Source organism: Carcharhinus amblyrhynchos, chromosome 3 (assembly GCF_965287045.1).
Source record: "Carcharhinus amblyrhynchos chromosome 3, sCarAmb.v2.hapA, whole genome shotgun sequence".
In the NCBI taxonomy this organism is placed as follows: domain Eukaryota; kingdom Metazoa; phylum Chordata; class Chondrichthyes; order Carcharhiniformes; family Carcharhinidae; genus Carcharhinus; species Carcharhinus amblyrhynchos.
Genome location: NC_137326.1, coordinates 75,860,011 through 75,879,107, shown reverse-complemented (window position 1 = coordinate 75,879,107; position 19,097 = coordinate 75,860,011).

The window sequence follows — 19,097 nt, the reverse complement described above, 5'->3', positions numbered from 1 at the left end:
CACTTCCACTGACATCTGGAATATGTTCAACCAAATTCAGTGACCTTTGGGTTCAGGGGAGGAGAAATGGTGGGGATATCTGCTTCATCAGCTTGAACCAGGAGAAGGCCTTTGATCTATCAGAAAAGTGATGGAAGGTGTTGACACACATCTAAGTGTTGGATGTGCTCTCCTCAACATCACTTGTGGAAAGAATCTGCAATTGGATCCAACTGCTCTGCAGAAACAGCTGTACTGTTTTATTTGACCATTTTAAGTATTTTACTTTCTAATGTTCAATATTGACTTGTAGTTCCTATTACAAACCAAGCAAATTTGTCTCAAGATATTCTGATTACAAAAAACATACCTTTAATACCTCTTTTGTCCACATTTGGACTAAAGGTAGATTCTAAAGATGCATGAGTTTGGATTCTAAAGCTACAAGAGATCAGGAGTCAAAAGTGGCCAAATTGGAACCCAAACTGATCATCTGTGAGCAGTTTACTGCTATGTAAGTGACACTTTACAGCACTGCCAACAACACCTTCCATCACCTTTATGATAGGAACAATGAGCAATAATTTAATTGGATTGAGTTTGTCTTGCTTTTCGTGTGCAGGGATAGATGGCAGTGTTGTAGTTGTACTGTAGCAACTTGGCTTGATGTAGGGTCCATTCATTCTTTTGAACAGACGAAGACATAAGAAATAGAAATAGGAGCAGGAGTAGGCCATCTAGCCCTTCGAGCCTGCCCCGCCATTCAATAAGATCATGGCTGATCTGTCGTGGCTCAGTTCCACATTCCCGCCCTCTCCCCATAACCCTTAATCCCCTCGCTTATCAAAAACCCATCAACCCGCGTCTTAAAAATATTTAGCGAGGCAGCCTCCACCACTTCAACGGGCAGAGAATTCCAGAGATTCACCACCCTTTGAGTGAAGAAGTTCCTCCTCAACTCCGTTCTAAACTGCCTCCCCTTTATCTTGAGGCTGTGCCCCCTAGTCCTACTGTCCTTTCTGAGCGGGAAGAATCTCTCCACCTCTATCCTATCCATCCCATTCATCATCTTATACGTCTCAATGAGATCTCCCCTCATTTTTCTAAACTCTAACGAGTACAAGCCTAGTTTATTCAGCCTCTCCTCATAGCTCAACCCCCTCAACTCCGGTATCAGCCTAGTAAACCTCCTCTGCACTCCCTCCAAGGCCAAAATATCCTTGCGTAAGTGCGGCGACCAAAACTGCACACAGTACTCCAGCTGCGGCCTCACCAATGCCCTATACAGCTGCAGCAAGACCTCCCTACTTTTATATTCAATCCCCCTCGCTATGAAGGCCAGCATCCCATTAGCCTTCCTGACCACCTGCTGCACCTGCAGGCTGGATTTTTGCGACTCATGCACAAGGACCCCGAGGTCCCTCTGCACCATCACCTGCTGCAGTTTTTCGCCATGTAAGTAATAGTCCTTCCTACCATTATTCCTACCAAAGTGGACCACCTCGCACTTGCCAACATTAAATTCCATTTGCCAGTTCCTGGCCCATTCACTCAGCCTATCTAGATCCTTCTGCAGACTTTCCACACCCTCCGTGCAATTTGCCGTTCCACCAATCTTGGTGTCATCAGCAAATTTCAACACCATACACTCAGTTCCCTCCTCCAGATCATCTATATAAATGGTAAATAGCTGAGGCCCCAGCACCAACTCCTGGGGCTTTCCACTAGTCACCAACCGCCAATCCGAATAGCACCCATTAGCCCTGACTCTCTGCCTCCTATTTGACAACCAATCCTCTATCCACGCTAACACCCTACCCCCAACTCCATGCCCCCTTACGACACTAGTACAGAGTTGAATTTCTTATACTGAGCAGAAGTTAGAATTAAAACATTACAGAAAGTGAAAAACTGGAGAGAGAGAGAGAGAGATACTGGCTTTTGCCAGTCCTGCACTGATTAAAGCAGCACTCAAAATAGATGCTGGACTGAACTCATCCTGAAAACAAACTAACTAATTCTGAACATGCAGTTCCAAAATATATCCATCCTTATCTTGCAGTCTTGGCAGATATTGGTTACGAAAATCTTTGTTTGGCTTACAAAAAAGCCTGCTTTTGCTGGCATTGTACTTTCAATTCCTAGCCAACCTTTTGAGTTTTAAAAGGTGGTCAAGTTAAAGCTGAGTTAGTCAATTTTCTAAGCTTAGCCTTTAAATGTAATTGCAAAAGCAAAAGTATTTTAAAATTAGGGCTTTGCATAAATTAAGCAAACCATTCACATGCTCAATACTTGGTATGTAGCTAGTTCTGGAACAGGTCTCCAATACGTTGATTGTGATGTTGTCAAGGCCTGTAGTCTCAGCCTCAGCCCCATTTGACACCTTGCTTATTCAGTAATCCAATAAGATCATGGCAGTACTTCTACACAACTTCCCTTTCCTGCACTGCCCCCTGTCCATTTCATCCCACTGTCTTTAATTTGCTAATAAATCCATTATACAGAACTTTATCAAATGACTTTTGAAAGTTTATATACACAACATCAAACTCATTAACCTTATCAATATTCTCTATTACTTAATTTAAAAACTTGCTCGAGTGAGTCAAATGCAAGTTACCTTTAACAAGTCCACGTGACTTTCATTTATTAGCTCATGATTCTGTCAATTTTACCATTCTGCTCTATTATAGAAGCCTAGTAGCTTCCAGAACTAAAGCAGGCCATTCAGCCTGTCATGATAGCGCTGGCTGTTTGGACAAGCAGCCATGTTTACTCCCACAAACCCATGTTTTGCTTATAACCCCTTAGGTTCCTTATCTTCCAAGTACCACCAGTCAGGTAGTAGATGGGTTTCTTTCAGACTGGGAAGTTGTTTGCTGATGTCCATGATAGATGTGGTTGTTGATTGCAGTCTTGTTTGAAGTGCCCAGTTCCGTTATGATTTCAACACCTCTTTGGAGTATTCCTTGGGTGGGATTACCGTAAGGCTTGTAGTGGAGATAGGGCAGCAGGGACTGGATTGAGCTTGCCGTGCAATCTGGTCCACCTGCCTTTCCCTGTGATCTGGTCAAAGAAGGGTAATGAAGGTATGCCACCATTAAGCCTCTTTAACTCCATCTATTTCTAACCCCCACAGCTTCAGCTGGGTGATTCTTCAATGTGTTGTCTCCAGTTGATTTTGAATTAGTAATTCAGGAGAATGATGAGATTGAACAACTTCACCAGCTCAGGAGAGGCGGAGACCAGGTCCTTCCTGATCTCCACTGGCAGCAAGGTTTTCCAGCAGTGCGTGGAGCAACTCTTTGCAAGCAAACCCTGCAAAATTATCATTGATGATACCCTAATCTGGGTTGCATTATGCAACAACATGATACACTTTTTGTCCTTGGCAGAATCAGGATGACACAGCTTAATCCTTAAAATGCAGATTCAGGGTCACCAAGGTTCCTTATGTGGGCCACTTACAGCTGATGGCATGAAGCCAGATCCAAATAATGGTGATACTGAGCCTCTCTCAGTGATGAGCATTAATGTACTCTATCTCCAGACTGCAGTCTGTGCCCTTGCTACCTTCCGTGATTCAAGGTACAGAATCAATGTGGAAAACTTCCAGAGCCACTCACTTCTGACTGTTAATTACTGCGCCATCACCTTTGGTGAGGTAGAACATACCCAGGTATGTTTGAGTCTTAGAGATTGACTAAAAGTTATGGCCTAGTGAGTATGACCACATCAGACTGTTGCTTGAGTTGTTTGTGGGACAGCTGTCCCAGTGTTAGCACCAGTCACCAGATGTTAGTGAAGAGGGCAAAGCAATGTTGGTGCCTAGGTCGATGCCAAGTGGTCTGTACAGTTTATTCTTTTTCTGGAGCAGTTTGATATAACGGAGTGCCCACAGATTAAAGTCAACTACATTGCTGTGACTTTGTCACATTTAGACTAGACTTGATAAGGATGTCAAATTGCAATCCCTAAAGGTTCCGTGAATAAAATGAGTTTTAATGAGAAAACAGTAAATTCATGGTCACCTTCGCTGAGAACAGCCTTTTTTCCCCTCAGATTTATGAATTAATTGAATTTAAATTCCACCAACCACTTTGGTTTTGAATTCATGATTGCAGATTATTCATCCCAATGTTATTGTTAGCTAGTAACATTCAATTTACACTACTGAAAACTATTGACATTATACTGTTTTAAGGGAGAGCTTCCTGGTGTTTGCACAACTGATAATTTTTTTTTTGCTTTTGTTCCAACTATAAGAACACCCTCTCTGTTCCACTGGTCTTTATCTGCATATCAATGAGCTACAACAACCCAGATAGTGTTTCACTAAATGTAAGTCACCTTTATTAATATTACACACAATGATTATGGTTACATTGGAATTGTGTGAGCTGAGGTCCTCTCCAAGGGGTCAGCCCTTTGACAGATCCTCTGGTGTGACTTCAGAATGGTTACCAAGCCATACCATTGACTGCAGTAACAATGTCCTTGAAGATTGTGCCTTTATACATCTTCCTGACCATAGGCCTTGGCATATGAAGCAATACCCTAAATTGAATTATCGGTTTATTAATCATGCCCCATGGAACATGCCTTTGCAAAGCAGATCTGGAGAAAAATGCAGTGGTATTTGTCAAGGTTCACCCTGAGCAGCTCTGTGACGCAGGACTCTGCTCCACAGACTGTTCCTAGGAACACACACCGAGACAAACATAAACTTCTGCTAGAGGTTCACAACTTGGTGAAAGACGCTCTTTGGTCTGCCCAAAACCTGTTGATCCTCCAGTGGAAATTGTCCTCCACAGAGTCTTTCAGACTGACACATTCTAAGGTCCAGGACTATGTGCTGAGGGACATACTCAAGCTTGGGGCAGGCACCACCAACGTCATTATGTAAGACCTTTCAGCTGACGTAGACTGAGGGCTATTAACCACAAAAAGCTCTCGGACTGTCTATAATCTCTCACTGTGTGTAACTCTATTAAAGCACCACAAAGTGCAATTTGACCAATGTAAATAATTTCATAAAGAACTTTAGACTTGTAGTGAAATATATGTAACATTCCTAGACTGAACACAGCGTAAAATTTTGATCTCAGGGAAAACGTAAATATTTTACTGTTGTAATGATCATAAATGTTTCTGTAATGCCTTTCAGATTATATATGAATAAAATACATTTTTGAAATTAAAAAAATCCTGCCCTGATCATCCAGGACCAATCCCACTTGGTCATATACTGCACCCTCAGCAGAGTGGGTGGAGGAGTGGGATCTGCAGGTGCATGCCAACAGTGGGTGTAAATACTCCATCTTGGGGCAGGAAGAAGACAATTCATGCACCCTTAAGTGGTTACTCACCTTTTCAGCTTCTGTAGACAAAGTGGTAAACCATCACCTCAGGGACAATCCAGCTGACATGTCTGTATCTTTGTATATGTTCTGTTTGGTTGAAACTCTCCTTATTTTTAAAAGGTTGAATTCTGGCTGAGGGCTTCAGCGATGATTTCTTTGGTCAGAATTCTTCCTTCATCATGTCCACGGGACTCCTACAGAACTTTTGACAAAGTCCCTACATGGGAGGCTGATGGAAGAAGGTAAGAGCCCATGGGATCAAGGGCAATTTTGCAAATTGGATCCAAAATTGGCTTAGTGGCAGGAGGCAGAGGGTGATAGTCAGAAGTTGTTTTCTGTGACTGGAAGACTGTGACCAGTGGTGCTCCACAGGGATCGGTACTGGGTCCTTTGTTGTTTATGGCATACTTTAATGATCTGGACATAAACGTAGGAGGTATGATAAATAAATTCACAAGTGACACAAAAATTGGTGTGTGATAAATAATGAGGAGCAAAGCCTTAGATTACAGGACAATATAGATGGGCTGGTTACAGGGCAGAACAGTGGCAAATGGAATTTAGCCCTGAAAAATGTGAGGTAACACATTTTGGGAGAACTAACATGGCAAGGGAATGAATGGACAATGAATGGTTGGACCCTATGAAGTATGGGGGATCAGAGGGACCTTGGTTTGCACGTCCATAGATCTCTGAAGACAGCAAGACAGGGAGATAAGATCGTTAGAAGGCACATGGGATACTTGTCTTTATTAACCAAAGCATTGAATATAAGAGCAGGGACATAACGCTGATTACACCACAGCTAGAGTATTATGTTCACTTCTGGTTGCCACATTATAGGAAGGAAGTGATTGCCCTAGAGAAGATGTAGAGGAGATTCACCAGGATGCTGCCTGAGCTGGAGCTTTTCAGCAGTCAAGAGATAACAGGGAAGGCTGGGATTGTTTTCCTTGGAACAGAAAAGGCTGGTGGGGGGGGGGGGGGGGGGTGCGGGGGGCGGACCTGATAGAGGTGTAAAAGATTATGAGGCACATAGGGTTGTTAGGAAGAAACATTTCCCCTACCGGGGGATTAATTAGCAGGGAGCATAAATTTAATTTTAAGAGCAGGAGGTTTATAGGAGATATGAGGAAAAACTTTTTCACCCAGAGGGTGGTGGGAATCTGGATCTCACTGCCTGAAAGATGGTAGAAGCGGGAACTCTCGCAACATTTAAAAAGTGTTTAGATGAGCACTTGAAATTCTGTAACATACAAGGTTATGAGCCAAGTGCTGGAAAATGGGATTAGAACAGATAGATGCTTGATGGCCAGTGTGGACATGATGGGCTGAAGGGCCTCTTTCCGTGCTGTAAACCTCTTTGACTCTAACTTACATTCATTATTATGAAAGAACACAATTATGTAATTAAAAGTGACATAGTACAAAGGTAAATTATATATTATTACGCACAAGACTCAGTAATACCTGTTCATAAAAGAACCTATATTAGGCAATCTTACACACAACATAGACTGTCTGGATCTTAGACATATTTCAACAGATAAGTGATGATGCCTTCTAAAACTGTTCCTTTTGTATATTCTCAGGATATTTTTGTCATGTCAGAACTGGTCTTTACTATGTCACATCCTATTGTTTCCCTTCACACTATTACACAGCAGGACTTTGAATAATTAGCGCAGATGAAAAATTATCTGCATGCTCAAACTTGCTCTTTCAGTGTTTCTCTGATGTAAGTTGTGAAGCCATTGGATGGATCAACACTTGTCATGAAATAATAATCATAACATCCTGCTGAAGTCAGTAAACTCAATTCCTGAATTTGTCTGATTTCTTGAAGTGTAACAGGGACAGTTCAATGTGAAACAAAACAGAAAAAGCTGTAAAATCTCAACAGGTCTGACAGCATCTGTGGAGAGAGAATAGAGCTAATGTTTTGAGTCTTGATGGGCTGAATGGCCTCCTTCTGTACTGTAGGGATTCTGTTCCGTTCTATGGATCTGCACTTTCTGGATGACTCAGTTTTCTCTCCACAGATGCTGTTGGACCTGTTGATATTTTCCAGCATTTTCTGTTTTTGTTTCTGATTCCAGCATCTTCAGTAATTTTCTTTTATTGATAGTTCAGTGTGAATCTCTCTAAACAACTGGTTTCTCATTGAGGCTGTTCTGAAAATTCAAACATTGAGTAGCTGTGTTGGACAAGAAGGAAGGAAGGAATGGCCAGGACTAGAATCACTGGGTGAGGCATGCAAGTTCTATGAATTATTTCCTTTTAGGCACATGATGAGGCTGCCTCGCTAAATATTTTTAAGAAGCGGGTTGATGGGTTCTTGATAAGAGAGGGGATTAAGGGTTATGGGGAGAGGGCAGGAAAGTGGAACTGAGCCACAACAGATCAGCCATGATCTTATTGAATGGCGGGGCAGGCTCAAAGGGCTAGATGGCCTACTCCTGCTCCTATTTCTTATGTTCTTATGTTCTTATTATCCTTGCAGGTCTGTGAGAATACAATATTAACCAACACAGCAAAAAACAATGAGTAGCATCTTTCAATGCCCCATTTGTTTGATTGACTCTGAGGTGAAAATCGGGAGTACTGCTATCAGTCTCAACCGCAGACTGACAGGTAGCGGTGCAGAAAATAGATTAAACACAAAGGCAAAGAGAGAAGAAAATTGTATTCCAATCACCCTACTTGCAATCAATAGCACCTTTTCTGATCAATGCTATCTGTCACATACAGGTTTGTCAGCGCCATTTAACCCGTGGAATAAAAGGGACAGTAGCAGCAGACATAAGAAGCTCCGTGATGTGAGCAGGCATGCAAATTCTATGAATTATTTCCTTTTAGGCACATGATTGTCCTTGCAGGTCTGTGAGAATACAATATTAACCAACACAGCAAAAAACAATGAGTAGCATCTTTCAATGCCCCATTTGTTTGATTGACTCTGAGGTGAAAATCGGGAGTACTGCTATCAGTCTCAACCGCAGTGTCCCCAAACATTTGAGATTTGGAGGCGCAATCATTCAATGATATCCTAGGGGGAACTCAGCAGACAGAGAGAGGAAATCTCAACATGCCTCAAAGACACATTTAGTTTCCAATGATCGGGAAATCAAATATTCAGCTTTTTCACTCGGGTTTACCTGCATGCTAAAGGATCAATGGGCGGCATGGTGGCACAATGGTTAGCACTGCTGCCTCGCAGTGCCAAAAATCCAAGTTCTATTCCAACCTTGGGTCACTGTCTCTGTGGAGTTTGCACATTCTCCCTGTGTCTGCGTGATTTCCTCTGTGTGCTTTGGTTTCCTCCCACAGTTCAAAGATGTGCAGGTTAGATGGATTGGCCATGCTAAATTGCCCCTTAGTGTCCAGAGATGTAGGTTAAGGGGATTAGCCATGTTAAATTTGTGGGATTACAGGGATGAGGAGGGGGTGGCTTGAGCCTCAGTAAGATGTTCTTTCAGAGAATTAGTGCAGGCTCAATGGGCCAAATAGCTTCCTTCTGCACTATAAGGATTCTGTTCCATTGTATAGATCTGCGCTTTATGGAAGACTCATCCTGTTTCCAGTTCTTCTCGAAATCATAGTCCACTGAGCCTCTCACATCTGCCTGGACACAATTCTCCTTGTAGAGCTGGGATTCTTAATGGATTGTGGGATCAAATTTTTTAATGTCTTCTGCAACTGACACAATCTGAAGATGTTTTCTTATCAAGGTATTGAACATGTAATAATTCAAGCATTGGTGACCACCGGTTAGTATAATGAACTATAATGGTTTATTTACAAGCAGATAAATATACAAAGTACTTTCACGATGTTAATACTTCCAGCTGTAAGATCTACGCTGGCTGCAAAAGCTCTGCACCAAGATCCCTGCACTCATTTCGCATGAGGCGATTGAGTCACATGGCTTCCTGATGTATGCCCCTTAAAGGAGCCAGCTACTACATCCCAACTGCTTTAAGTATCATAATACTATATATAAAAAACTTATACAATTTCCAAAACAGTAGCTGTAATGAACATTTTTACCACATTTTTACATAAGAAACCCAAGACTTTCTCTTTATCTGGGAGCAACATAGTTGAGGTTCAAACGTGGAGGTAGTTTTATTTGGATTTGCTTCACTAGGATTCACTTTTGGAACCTGTGCCTCACCTCCTACTATTTCCTCAGTTTCTTTGGGAGCAGCATTTTAATCTGCCACTGGCTGATCAGCCACTTCATCCCTTGGACAATCAACACCACTTGTCAGCACAAATGTTCCTTCTCAGTGGATCCTGTTATTAGGATGTCATCCAAATAAATGACAAGTCTGGGCAAACCCAGCAGAAAACTTTCCAGAGTTCGCTGAAAGATGGTGCAAGCTGATGAAACCCCAAACAATAGATTTGTATATTGATACAGCCCTTTATGTTTATTTATGGTGACATAAGCTCGTGATGTATTGTCTAGTTCTAATTATTAATAAGCGTGGCTCATGTCCAATTTGGTATATGTCAGACCTCCCAGCCAATTTTGCACATGGGTTCTCTATTTTAAGGATGGGGTTCCTATCAATTTTGCAGCCCAAATATATGGATAGTCTTGTCTGGTTTAACTACTGGCACAATGGGTGCTGCCCACTTAGAAAATTGTACTGCCTGATGATGCCCAAGTTTTCCAGCCGTTTTAGCTCTGTCTCTATTTTTTCTATTAATGTGTAAGGCATGGGTCTCGCTTTAAAAATCTTAGTGTGGTTTTGGGTCTAAATGGATCCCATCTTGCAATCCTTTCATCTTTCCAAGTGCCTCTTGAAGTACTTTTGGTACTTCTTAATGACCTTGTGCACGCCTACTTTTTTATCTTAAAGATCTCCAGCCAGTTCACCTAAATACCTCATAGAATCATAGAATCCCTACAATGCAGAAGAAGACCATGTGGCCCATTGAGTCAAAGAACAAAGAACAAAGAACAAAGAACAACCCAGCACGGGAAACAGGCCCTTCGGCCCAACGAGCCCGCGCCGCCGCATCGCCCTACACCTATTCTACCCTGCATGTCTACGAATGGGACCCTACTCAGTCAGATTCAGGGAAGAAATAGTGTCAATTTGGTGGAAACCAATTAGCCTAAGAGCACATCTTTGGGGTGTGGGAGGAAACCGGAGCGCCCGGAGGAAACCCACGCAACCACAGGGAGAATGCGCAAACTCCCACAGACACAAGCCCAAATCCATGTATCTGCACAGCTAGCAGTGCTAGTCACTGAGCTGTTGTGGAGCCCGTCTATCGGTCCAGGATCAAGCACACACACCGACATGAAGTACTAGGCCACTCCTGGACTTCCAAGAGCAGCCCACGCACGACCCGCCGTGTGCATGCCCCTCGCTTGACACGAGGTGGACCTCCACCTGTGGAATAAAGACAAAAAATATTAATCATACAGCCTGCCCTTCCGGTGTCTCCCGAGGTTTAACCCTATTTAATAGCCCCTACCATATCCCTCCATTCTCGTTTCACTCATGTGCCTATCTAACTGCATCTTAAACGAGTCCAACGTTCCTGCCTCCACCACCCTACTCGGTAGCGCATTCCAGACCCCCACAACTCTCTGTGTAAAGAACCTTCCTCTTACCTCCAAATTATACCTCCCCCCCCTCACCCTTAAGTGATGACCTCTTGTGTTCGTACCCAGTCTAGGGAGCAGTCTCTCACTATTAACTCTATCTATTCCCTTCAGTATCTTATATACCTCTATCATGTCCCCTCTCAATCTCCTTCTTTCCAAGGAGAATAGCCCCAGTCTCTTCAGTCTCTCCTCGTAACCCAGTCCCCCCATGCCAGGCAACATCCTGGTAAACCTCCTCTGCACCCTTTCCAGAGACTCCACGTCCTTCCGGTAATAAGGTGACCAGAACTGGACGCAGTACTCCAAATGCGGTCTAACTAACGTTCTGTATAACTGAAGCATTAGACGGCAGCTTTTATACTCTAAGCCCCTTCCTATAAAGGCTAACATCCCATAAGCCTTCCTAACAACGTTCTCCACTTGTGACGCAACCTTCATGGATTTGTGAACCTGCACTCCCAGGTCTCTCTGTACGTCTATACTCCTAATCGGCCTACCTTTTATCACATAGCTCCTCTCTGCATTATTCCTTCCAAAATGCATCACCTCGCATTTGTCAGGATTAAATGCCATCTGCCACCTATCTGCCCACTGCACCAACCTATCTATATCCTGTTGTATCACCTGACAATCCAGTTCTGTACCCGCCAACCCTGCCATCTTGGTGTCATCAGCAAACTTGCTGATCACACCACCTACTCCCTCTTCTAAGTCATTTATGTAGACTACAAAGAGGAGAGGTCCCAGTACCGAGCCCTGCGGCACACCACTGGTCACTGGCCTCCAGCCCGACAAGGTACCCTCCACAACTACCCTCTGTCTCCTATTTCCCAACCAGTTCTCAATCCACCTAGCTACCTGGCCTCGTATCCCATGCGCCTTAACCTTTTCTACCAGCCTACTGTGAGGGACTTTGTCAAACGCCTTACTGAAATCCATATAGATGACATCAACGGCTCTCCCATCGTCAACCGTTTTTGTCACCTCCTCAAAGAATTCCACCAGATTCGTAAGGCAAGACCTCCCTCTAACAAAGCCATGTTGCGTATCCCTAATCAGATCGCAACGCTCCAAATGCTCATACATCCTACCCCTAAGTATTTTTTCCATTAACTTCCCTACCACCGACGTCAAACTCACCGGCCTATAATTCCCAGGGTTATCCCTACTACCTTTTTTGAACAACGGGACCACATTTGCTACCCTCCAGTCTTCTGGGACCTCACCTGTGTCCAAAGAAGAGACAAAGATGTGCGCCAGAGGCCCAGCAATTTCATCTTTCGCCTCCCTAAGCAGCCTGGGATAAATACCATCAGGCCCCGGAGCTTTATCCGTCCTTACGCTACCTAAAAGCCCTAGCACTTCCTCTCTCGTAATAACTATATCCTGCAACTGCACCTCCGCTCCCTCCAAGAGACCGCACGATTCCGAACCCCTCTCCTTCGTGAATACCGACGCAAAGTATTCATTCAGGAGCTCCCCCATTCCCTCCGACTCAATACACAACTCTCCACTCTTGTCCCTAAGAGGACCAATTTTCCCTCTAACTACTCTCTTGCCTCTAATATAGGAATAAAATGCCTTAGGATTATCCTTAATCCTACCGGCCAAAGCCATCTCATGCCCTCTCTTCGCCCTTCTAATTCCCCTTTTTAGCTCCCTCCTACTCTCTCTATATTCCTCCAGCGCACACTCCGTACTCATTTGTTTTGACCTAACATACGCCTCCCTCTTCTTCCTAACCAAGTCTTCAATATCCCCCGTAATCCACGGCTCTCTAATCCTACCTTTCCCATCCTTTCGCTTAACCGGAACAAACGTCCCCTGCAACCATTTCATTTTGTCCCTAAAAGCCTCCCACTTGCCAACCGTGGACTTGCCAGCTAACAGTCCCTCCCAGTCAGTTTGCTGCAGCTCCCTCCTAATCCTGCCATAGCTCGCCTTTCCCCAGTTCAGCACACTCCCGCTTGGACGGCACTCGTCCCTTTCCATTTTTATCCTAAAGTAGACGGACTTGTGGTCACTGTTTGCCACATGTTCGCCTACCTCTACCTCACCCACCTGCCCTGGCTCGTTTCCCAACACTAAATCCAGTATAGCCCCTCCCCTAGTCGGGCAAGTTACATACTGTTCTAGCGACCCTTCCATAACACATTTCACAAACTCCTCTCCCTCCGTACCCCCAGCTCTAGGCCCCCTCCAATTCACTCCGGGAAAATTAAAATCACCCACTACAACCACTCTATTCTTTCTGCACCTGTCCAAAATGCCCCTGCAAATTCCCTCCTCCACTGACTTTGGGCTGTTGGGTGGCCTATAGTAGACCCCTAGCAGTGTGATCTCTCCCTTTTTATTCCTCAACTCCACCCACAGCGACTCAATCCCTATCTCTTCCATATCGCCCTCCCTCTGCACTACTGTGATGTTTTCCTTGACTAACAGTGCCACCCCTCCACCTCTCTTCAACCCTCCTCTGTCACACCTAAAACACCTGTACCCAGGAACATTCAGCTGCCAGTCCTGCCCTTCCCGTAACCACATCTCCGTTACAGCCACCACATCCAACTGCCTCACAAACATCAAGGCCCTAAGCTCATCCGTTTTCCCTGCCACACTCCTAGCATTGAAACCGACACAGTTCAACCCACAAATGTCCCTCGGAACCACCTTCTCCCTTATAATTTTCCTTTCACCCGTCTCTCTCCCAGCCACCTCCCCACCCCCCCTCCCTATTAGTTTAAATCATTCCTGAACACCCCAGCTAACCTCCCTGCTAAGACACTAGTCCCCCTCCCGTTCAAATCCTCCCCACCCCTCCTGTACAGTTGCCTTTCTCTCCTAAACACCTCCCAGTGATCTACATAAGTAAACCCCTCTACCCTACACCAGTCCCTCAACCATGCATTCAACTGCATGATCTCGTCATTCTTTGCCCTGCTCGTACTGGGCAGCAACCCAGACAGTGCCACCCTAGAGGTCCTGCTCTTTAGTTTGGCCCCCAACTCCCTAAATTGCCTACGGACCTCTCCCCTACTCCTCCTTCCTATATCCCCCTCCCCTACGTGTACTATGACCTCTGCCTGGGTCCCCTCCCCTTTCAAAATTCCCTCTACCCTTTCCATTATATCCTTTACCCCTGCTCCAGGGAGGCAGACCACCATCCTGGAGTCGCACCCTTGCCCACAGAACCTCCTATCAATCCCTCGGACCCTCCCATCCCCTACCACTATCACCTTACCAGCCCCCTTCCGTCCCTCTAATTCAGTCTCCCCTTCCTTCCTATTTTTCTGTGCCCCTGTTGACGAACCTTGGGGGGCCTCCGGGGAGGCCGGGGGACCCTGACTACTCTTCTTCTTCCTCTTTCCCCTCCTAACAGTCGTCCATCCTCCCTTCTCTTCAGCCCTTGAGACCTCCTCCTGCTCATGTTTCCCAGCCATTATCTCCTCATTCTCCCTAACTAGAAACGCATCTTCCAGTCGCCCCTCGAGTTGCCTGACCCGGGCCCTCAATCGCTGCAGTTCTAAACATTTACTGCAGATGTGTACCTTGGGGACCCGTGACACCACCAGGAACTCCCACATGTGGCACCGGACGCAACTTACATTCCTCCCTATATTCCCTGTCATGTCCCAACCTCCTGTAAGTGCCCAAGGTAGAAATCTGTCACTCACCTTCTCCAAGCCTGCACTCGCCTAAGCCCAGCAAGCCAAAGCCCTTCTCACTCAGTTCCCACTCACTCCGCTGCCCGCTCCTGACGCTGCCCGCTCTATACTGCTACCCCTTTTTTATACCCCCCGCTCCCCCTTAACGACTATCCCCTGGCCTAACTGGTGAGTCTGCACCAACTCTCTGACCGAGAATTCCACCTAGGCTCTTTCCTGTAACCCCACGTATTTATCCCACTAATCCCTCTAATCTACACATCTTGGGGCAATTTAGTATGGCCAATCCATCTAACCTGCACATTTTTGGACTGCGGGAGGAAACTGGAGCATCCAGTGGGGCATCATGGTGACATAGTGGTTAGCACTGCTGCCTCACAGCGCCAGGGACCCAGGTTCGATTCCTGGCTTGGATCACTGTCTGTGCGGAGTTTGCATGTTCTCCTTGTGTCGGAGTCGGTTTCTCCCTCAGTGTACTCAACAGGCACCAGAGTGTGGCAACTCGAGGAGTTTCACAGTAATTTCATTGCAGTGTTAAGTAAGCCTACTTAATAATAATAAAAAAACTTTAAACACCAAGAGAATATGTAAACTCCACACAAACAGTCACCCAAGGCTGGAATTGAACCTGGGTCCCTGGAGCTGTGAGGCAGCAGTGATAACCACTGTGCCACCCTTTGGTGTCTGAAGCCAATCTCATTCCATTAAATTCAGTCCTTGAGCTGGCACCACTATCAGCAGTAGCTGTGCCGACTGCTATCTGTAATTCACAAGTGTTGTAGTTATTCCCTCTATCTTTATGGCTTCGCCATACATAGCTAGTTTTGCCACAGTGTTCATTGCCTTCAGGGGTTGCACTCCTTATTTATGATACTGGCATGTTGCAAATGTAAACTATTTACATCTAATCAAATGTACACTTTTTTAGCCCTGACTTTACCCTGGGAATCCCCTTCCTGACTAGACATTTAGTACGGATGATTCACTGAAGACTAATGCAGCCTTCACCAATATCACTCAGACTTCAGGCACTGCTTTCCTCTTGAGCTGTTGGACTGTTAATTAAATTGTGGCTCTCCTCACCAGCAAATGAAGAATTTTACACTGCATCTCCCTGAAGTATGAGCACCTGCATTTCATTTGGCCACCAAGTTTTGTAGCAAGGACACCAAGACCATTAACTGAAATAAGATACTGGGAGACTTCTGAATGATTGTTCCACAGCTCACCTGTGGAAAGTCCACGTCACTTCCAGATATTTACTGAAATCACTGGGTTATGGTCCTGCAGGTGTCTTTCCCAATGGCGTGAGCACATGTGATGCACTCATTTATTCATTTGTTGCCAGGGTGCCAACTCCATGCGATGATGCTGTCATGACCTTTAATGTGCACTTGCTGACACATCTTCCAAAAAGTGTGGAATCCCTGGTGGACTCATTCACGTTTTCCTGTTATTGCAAGCTTTTGGCGGGTGAAGCAACAACTCAAAGGCTACAGGGGAATTATCTCACAAATGTTGTATGAGTTTCTCCTTTTGCAAAATATGACACGATGGGTGAGTTTGAAGCTTGTTATAATGAGAAGATTCCGTTGTGCAATGCTAAGACCAAAGGAGGGACAGGACAGTACCCATGAAACCCTCGGAGGGTTAGACCTCTTTTTGGCAAAGGTGACATATAGGCCTTCAGTCTTTAAGAAGTAACAGCTTTGTCTACTATAGGCTATACTATTGCTGGAGATGAAATCACTGATGGATATTATAGAATGATTGCTCCAAGACGGGGTGTTCTTTTGTAAGTACATAGCTAAAATTAGCTAAATAAATAACTCGTGTTTCATTTGGCCACCAGCAATTCAGACAGCTACAAATCATCTTGGCATTTCACAGTTGTTTCATGCCGATGATCAAAGAACTTCCCATCAAAGACACTGGCACATTTCAAGATTCAGAAACATAGTGCTGGATTCTGTAATCTTGTTCGCAGCCTGGATTCTCCCATCCTGCTGCAGTGAATGGAAATTTGGCTGAGCGCCTAATTCTCTGTCCTCGCTGGCAGTGGGGCATGAATGGCCAGAGAATTTCAGCCATAATGCATAATACATTGCACATCTGAGGATTTGCCTAGGCTGACATCCATGCAATGCTATCTGAAGAAGTCCCCTGTGCTGAAAAGGAATTTGGTGATATAACTCCATTGCATAGTTCCCAAATTATGTGGCTTTGAATTGGAGCTCTGCTCATTTGAACACTTTAGAATGGAGACCTAGTTCCCTATCATGGAGGCCAACATCTCATACGTGTAGTTGTGGAAGAGAAGTATGATAATTAGGACTGCAAATTTGTACAACCCCATATTCACATGCTAGATGCAAGGATGAATACAATTCTGAGGATCTGTACCAGAACACAAATAAAGGGTGGAAATTTCCCTCAACAGCAGATCGGAAAAGCAACACTTAGCCTGCCAGCCGCGATGGTGGGTTTTCATGCCAGTTCTGTTGTGGCTGACCTCTGATTCGCCATCACCTAATCATGGAGGTGTTCCACTTAAAAACTGCCCAGGCACTTACCGGCCACTTCGCCTTGGTTGACGGCAAGTGATGGCTGCAAGAAAGGCTGCCCCATGTTTTCTGAGACCTCCATGAACAGACAGCTGGATGCAGTGGAGAAGCGGTGTGACATCCTGTACCCATACACGGGGAGGAGACCATTGAGCCAGGACAGCAACCCAGCATGGGATATGGTAGGCAGGATTCACGCTCTGCAAAGGAGAATAACCATCCGGTGCTGTAAAAGAATGAACAATCTCCTCTGTTCTGGCAGGGATAAGTCACTCTTCTCATCTCTATCAGCTCACACACAATCACACAGCCATCACACATCCACAGGAAGTTCCCTCACTGCCAGCTTGAGGAACACAATGGCTGGAGGGAGGTCTGCTGTTCTTGCCTGGTTTGGCCTGCATGTGGTTCCAGAGCCACTGTGGCATGGTTGACTTTCAGCTGTTCTCCAAGGGCAATTAGGGATGGGCAATAAATTCTGGCCAGCCAGCAACATCCGTGCCCTACAAATGAATAAAAATGCCCCACCAGGATTGGCCTGGAGTCTCCAGGAATTGACGATCTATCTGCAGGACATTGCAGTGTCCAACAGTGTAGAAGAAAATCATCAGGACATTAAAAAATATTGGATTTTGTTTCTTTGAACATTTCTCTTTACCAAATATATTGAAGATGGTGAGGGGGGTGCGGGGGGCATTTCATTGACAGGCAAGCATCATCCAATTGGATAATGAGTCTTTTTGCTTTCCAATTGGTGTAGGAAAGCAATGAAAGGCGACTAATGGACGGAGCGTGGGCAAGTCATGTAATGAAACCTCCAGGCAGACATTTAATCACTATTTAACTCTGTGGAGAAAGTGGGCTCAGCTGACATGCCCCTTGCAGTTGAATATCCTATCCTTAAATAAATAAGCCTCAGCCGAAGTGCCAATCAATTCACAGCAATGAGGGACAGAGAACTGGCAAGGGAGAGAAAAAAAGCTTACGAGAAATTCAGAGTTTAGAGAAATCCTTTATCTTGAATTTTTTTCTCTATGCAATTTCTGACCACACAGATCAAAAAGAAAGATACGAATGTTTTTACAAACCCACCTCTTTGTACATTATCTAAATCTCTTGCCCAATCCCATTGATAAGCCTCCGTGTGTGTTTTCTTCCGTTTTTGGTTGTGCAGTGTGTGTAATGGTGGGAGGGACTGTGGTTTCCAACTGCACCAACATTGTTCCCACTTACAACAATCATCTTAAAAATCAAGTAACTAACCTATGACCCAACTCATTGGCAGGACCCTCCCATATTGTTAAAGACATACTGTTAAAGACACACTGGCTGGAATTTTCCCACCCTGCCCGTTATGGGAATCAGATGGGCAGAGGGTGGATCATGGAAAGGTCTGTTGACCTCTGGTAGGATTTTACAGTTTCGGGACAAGCGAGGCCGTAAAATCCAGCCAACTATGACACACTGACTGCATTCTTCACAATCGTATCCTGCTGCAGCTGAGAACCATAGCTGCTAAGTCCTCAGTTCAGCTCAGTCATTTGGTTATGATTTCACCCCCAAACTTCTTTCATTTATGAATTTATTTCCTTTTTAGGGCAGGAAGCTGGAATGGACTGGATCATACGTTGTGCATTGTAAGGGAATTATCATTGAAGTATGAAAAGGCTTTCTTACATTTGTATGTTTCAGTACTATAAGCACTTTTGGGACTGCGATTCATATGATCTTCAATTGTTGAAAGCCTCCTATTACTTCCACCTGACTTGGCAGCCTTAAGTGTGGGAAGATGTCTGATAAGAAATGGGTGAAGGGATCACGTCATTTGTATGTGTTTATTTAACAGCAGGGATATGGCCTTGTTTTTCTCTGTATAAATATCACTCTGATATTAGAGCCA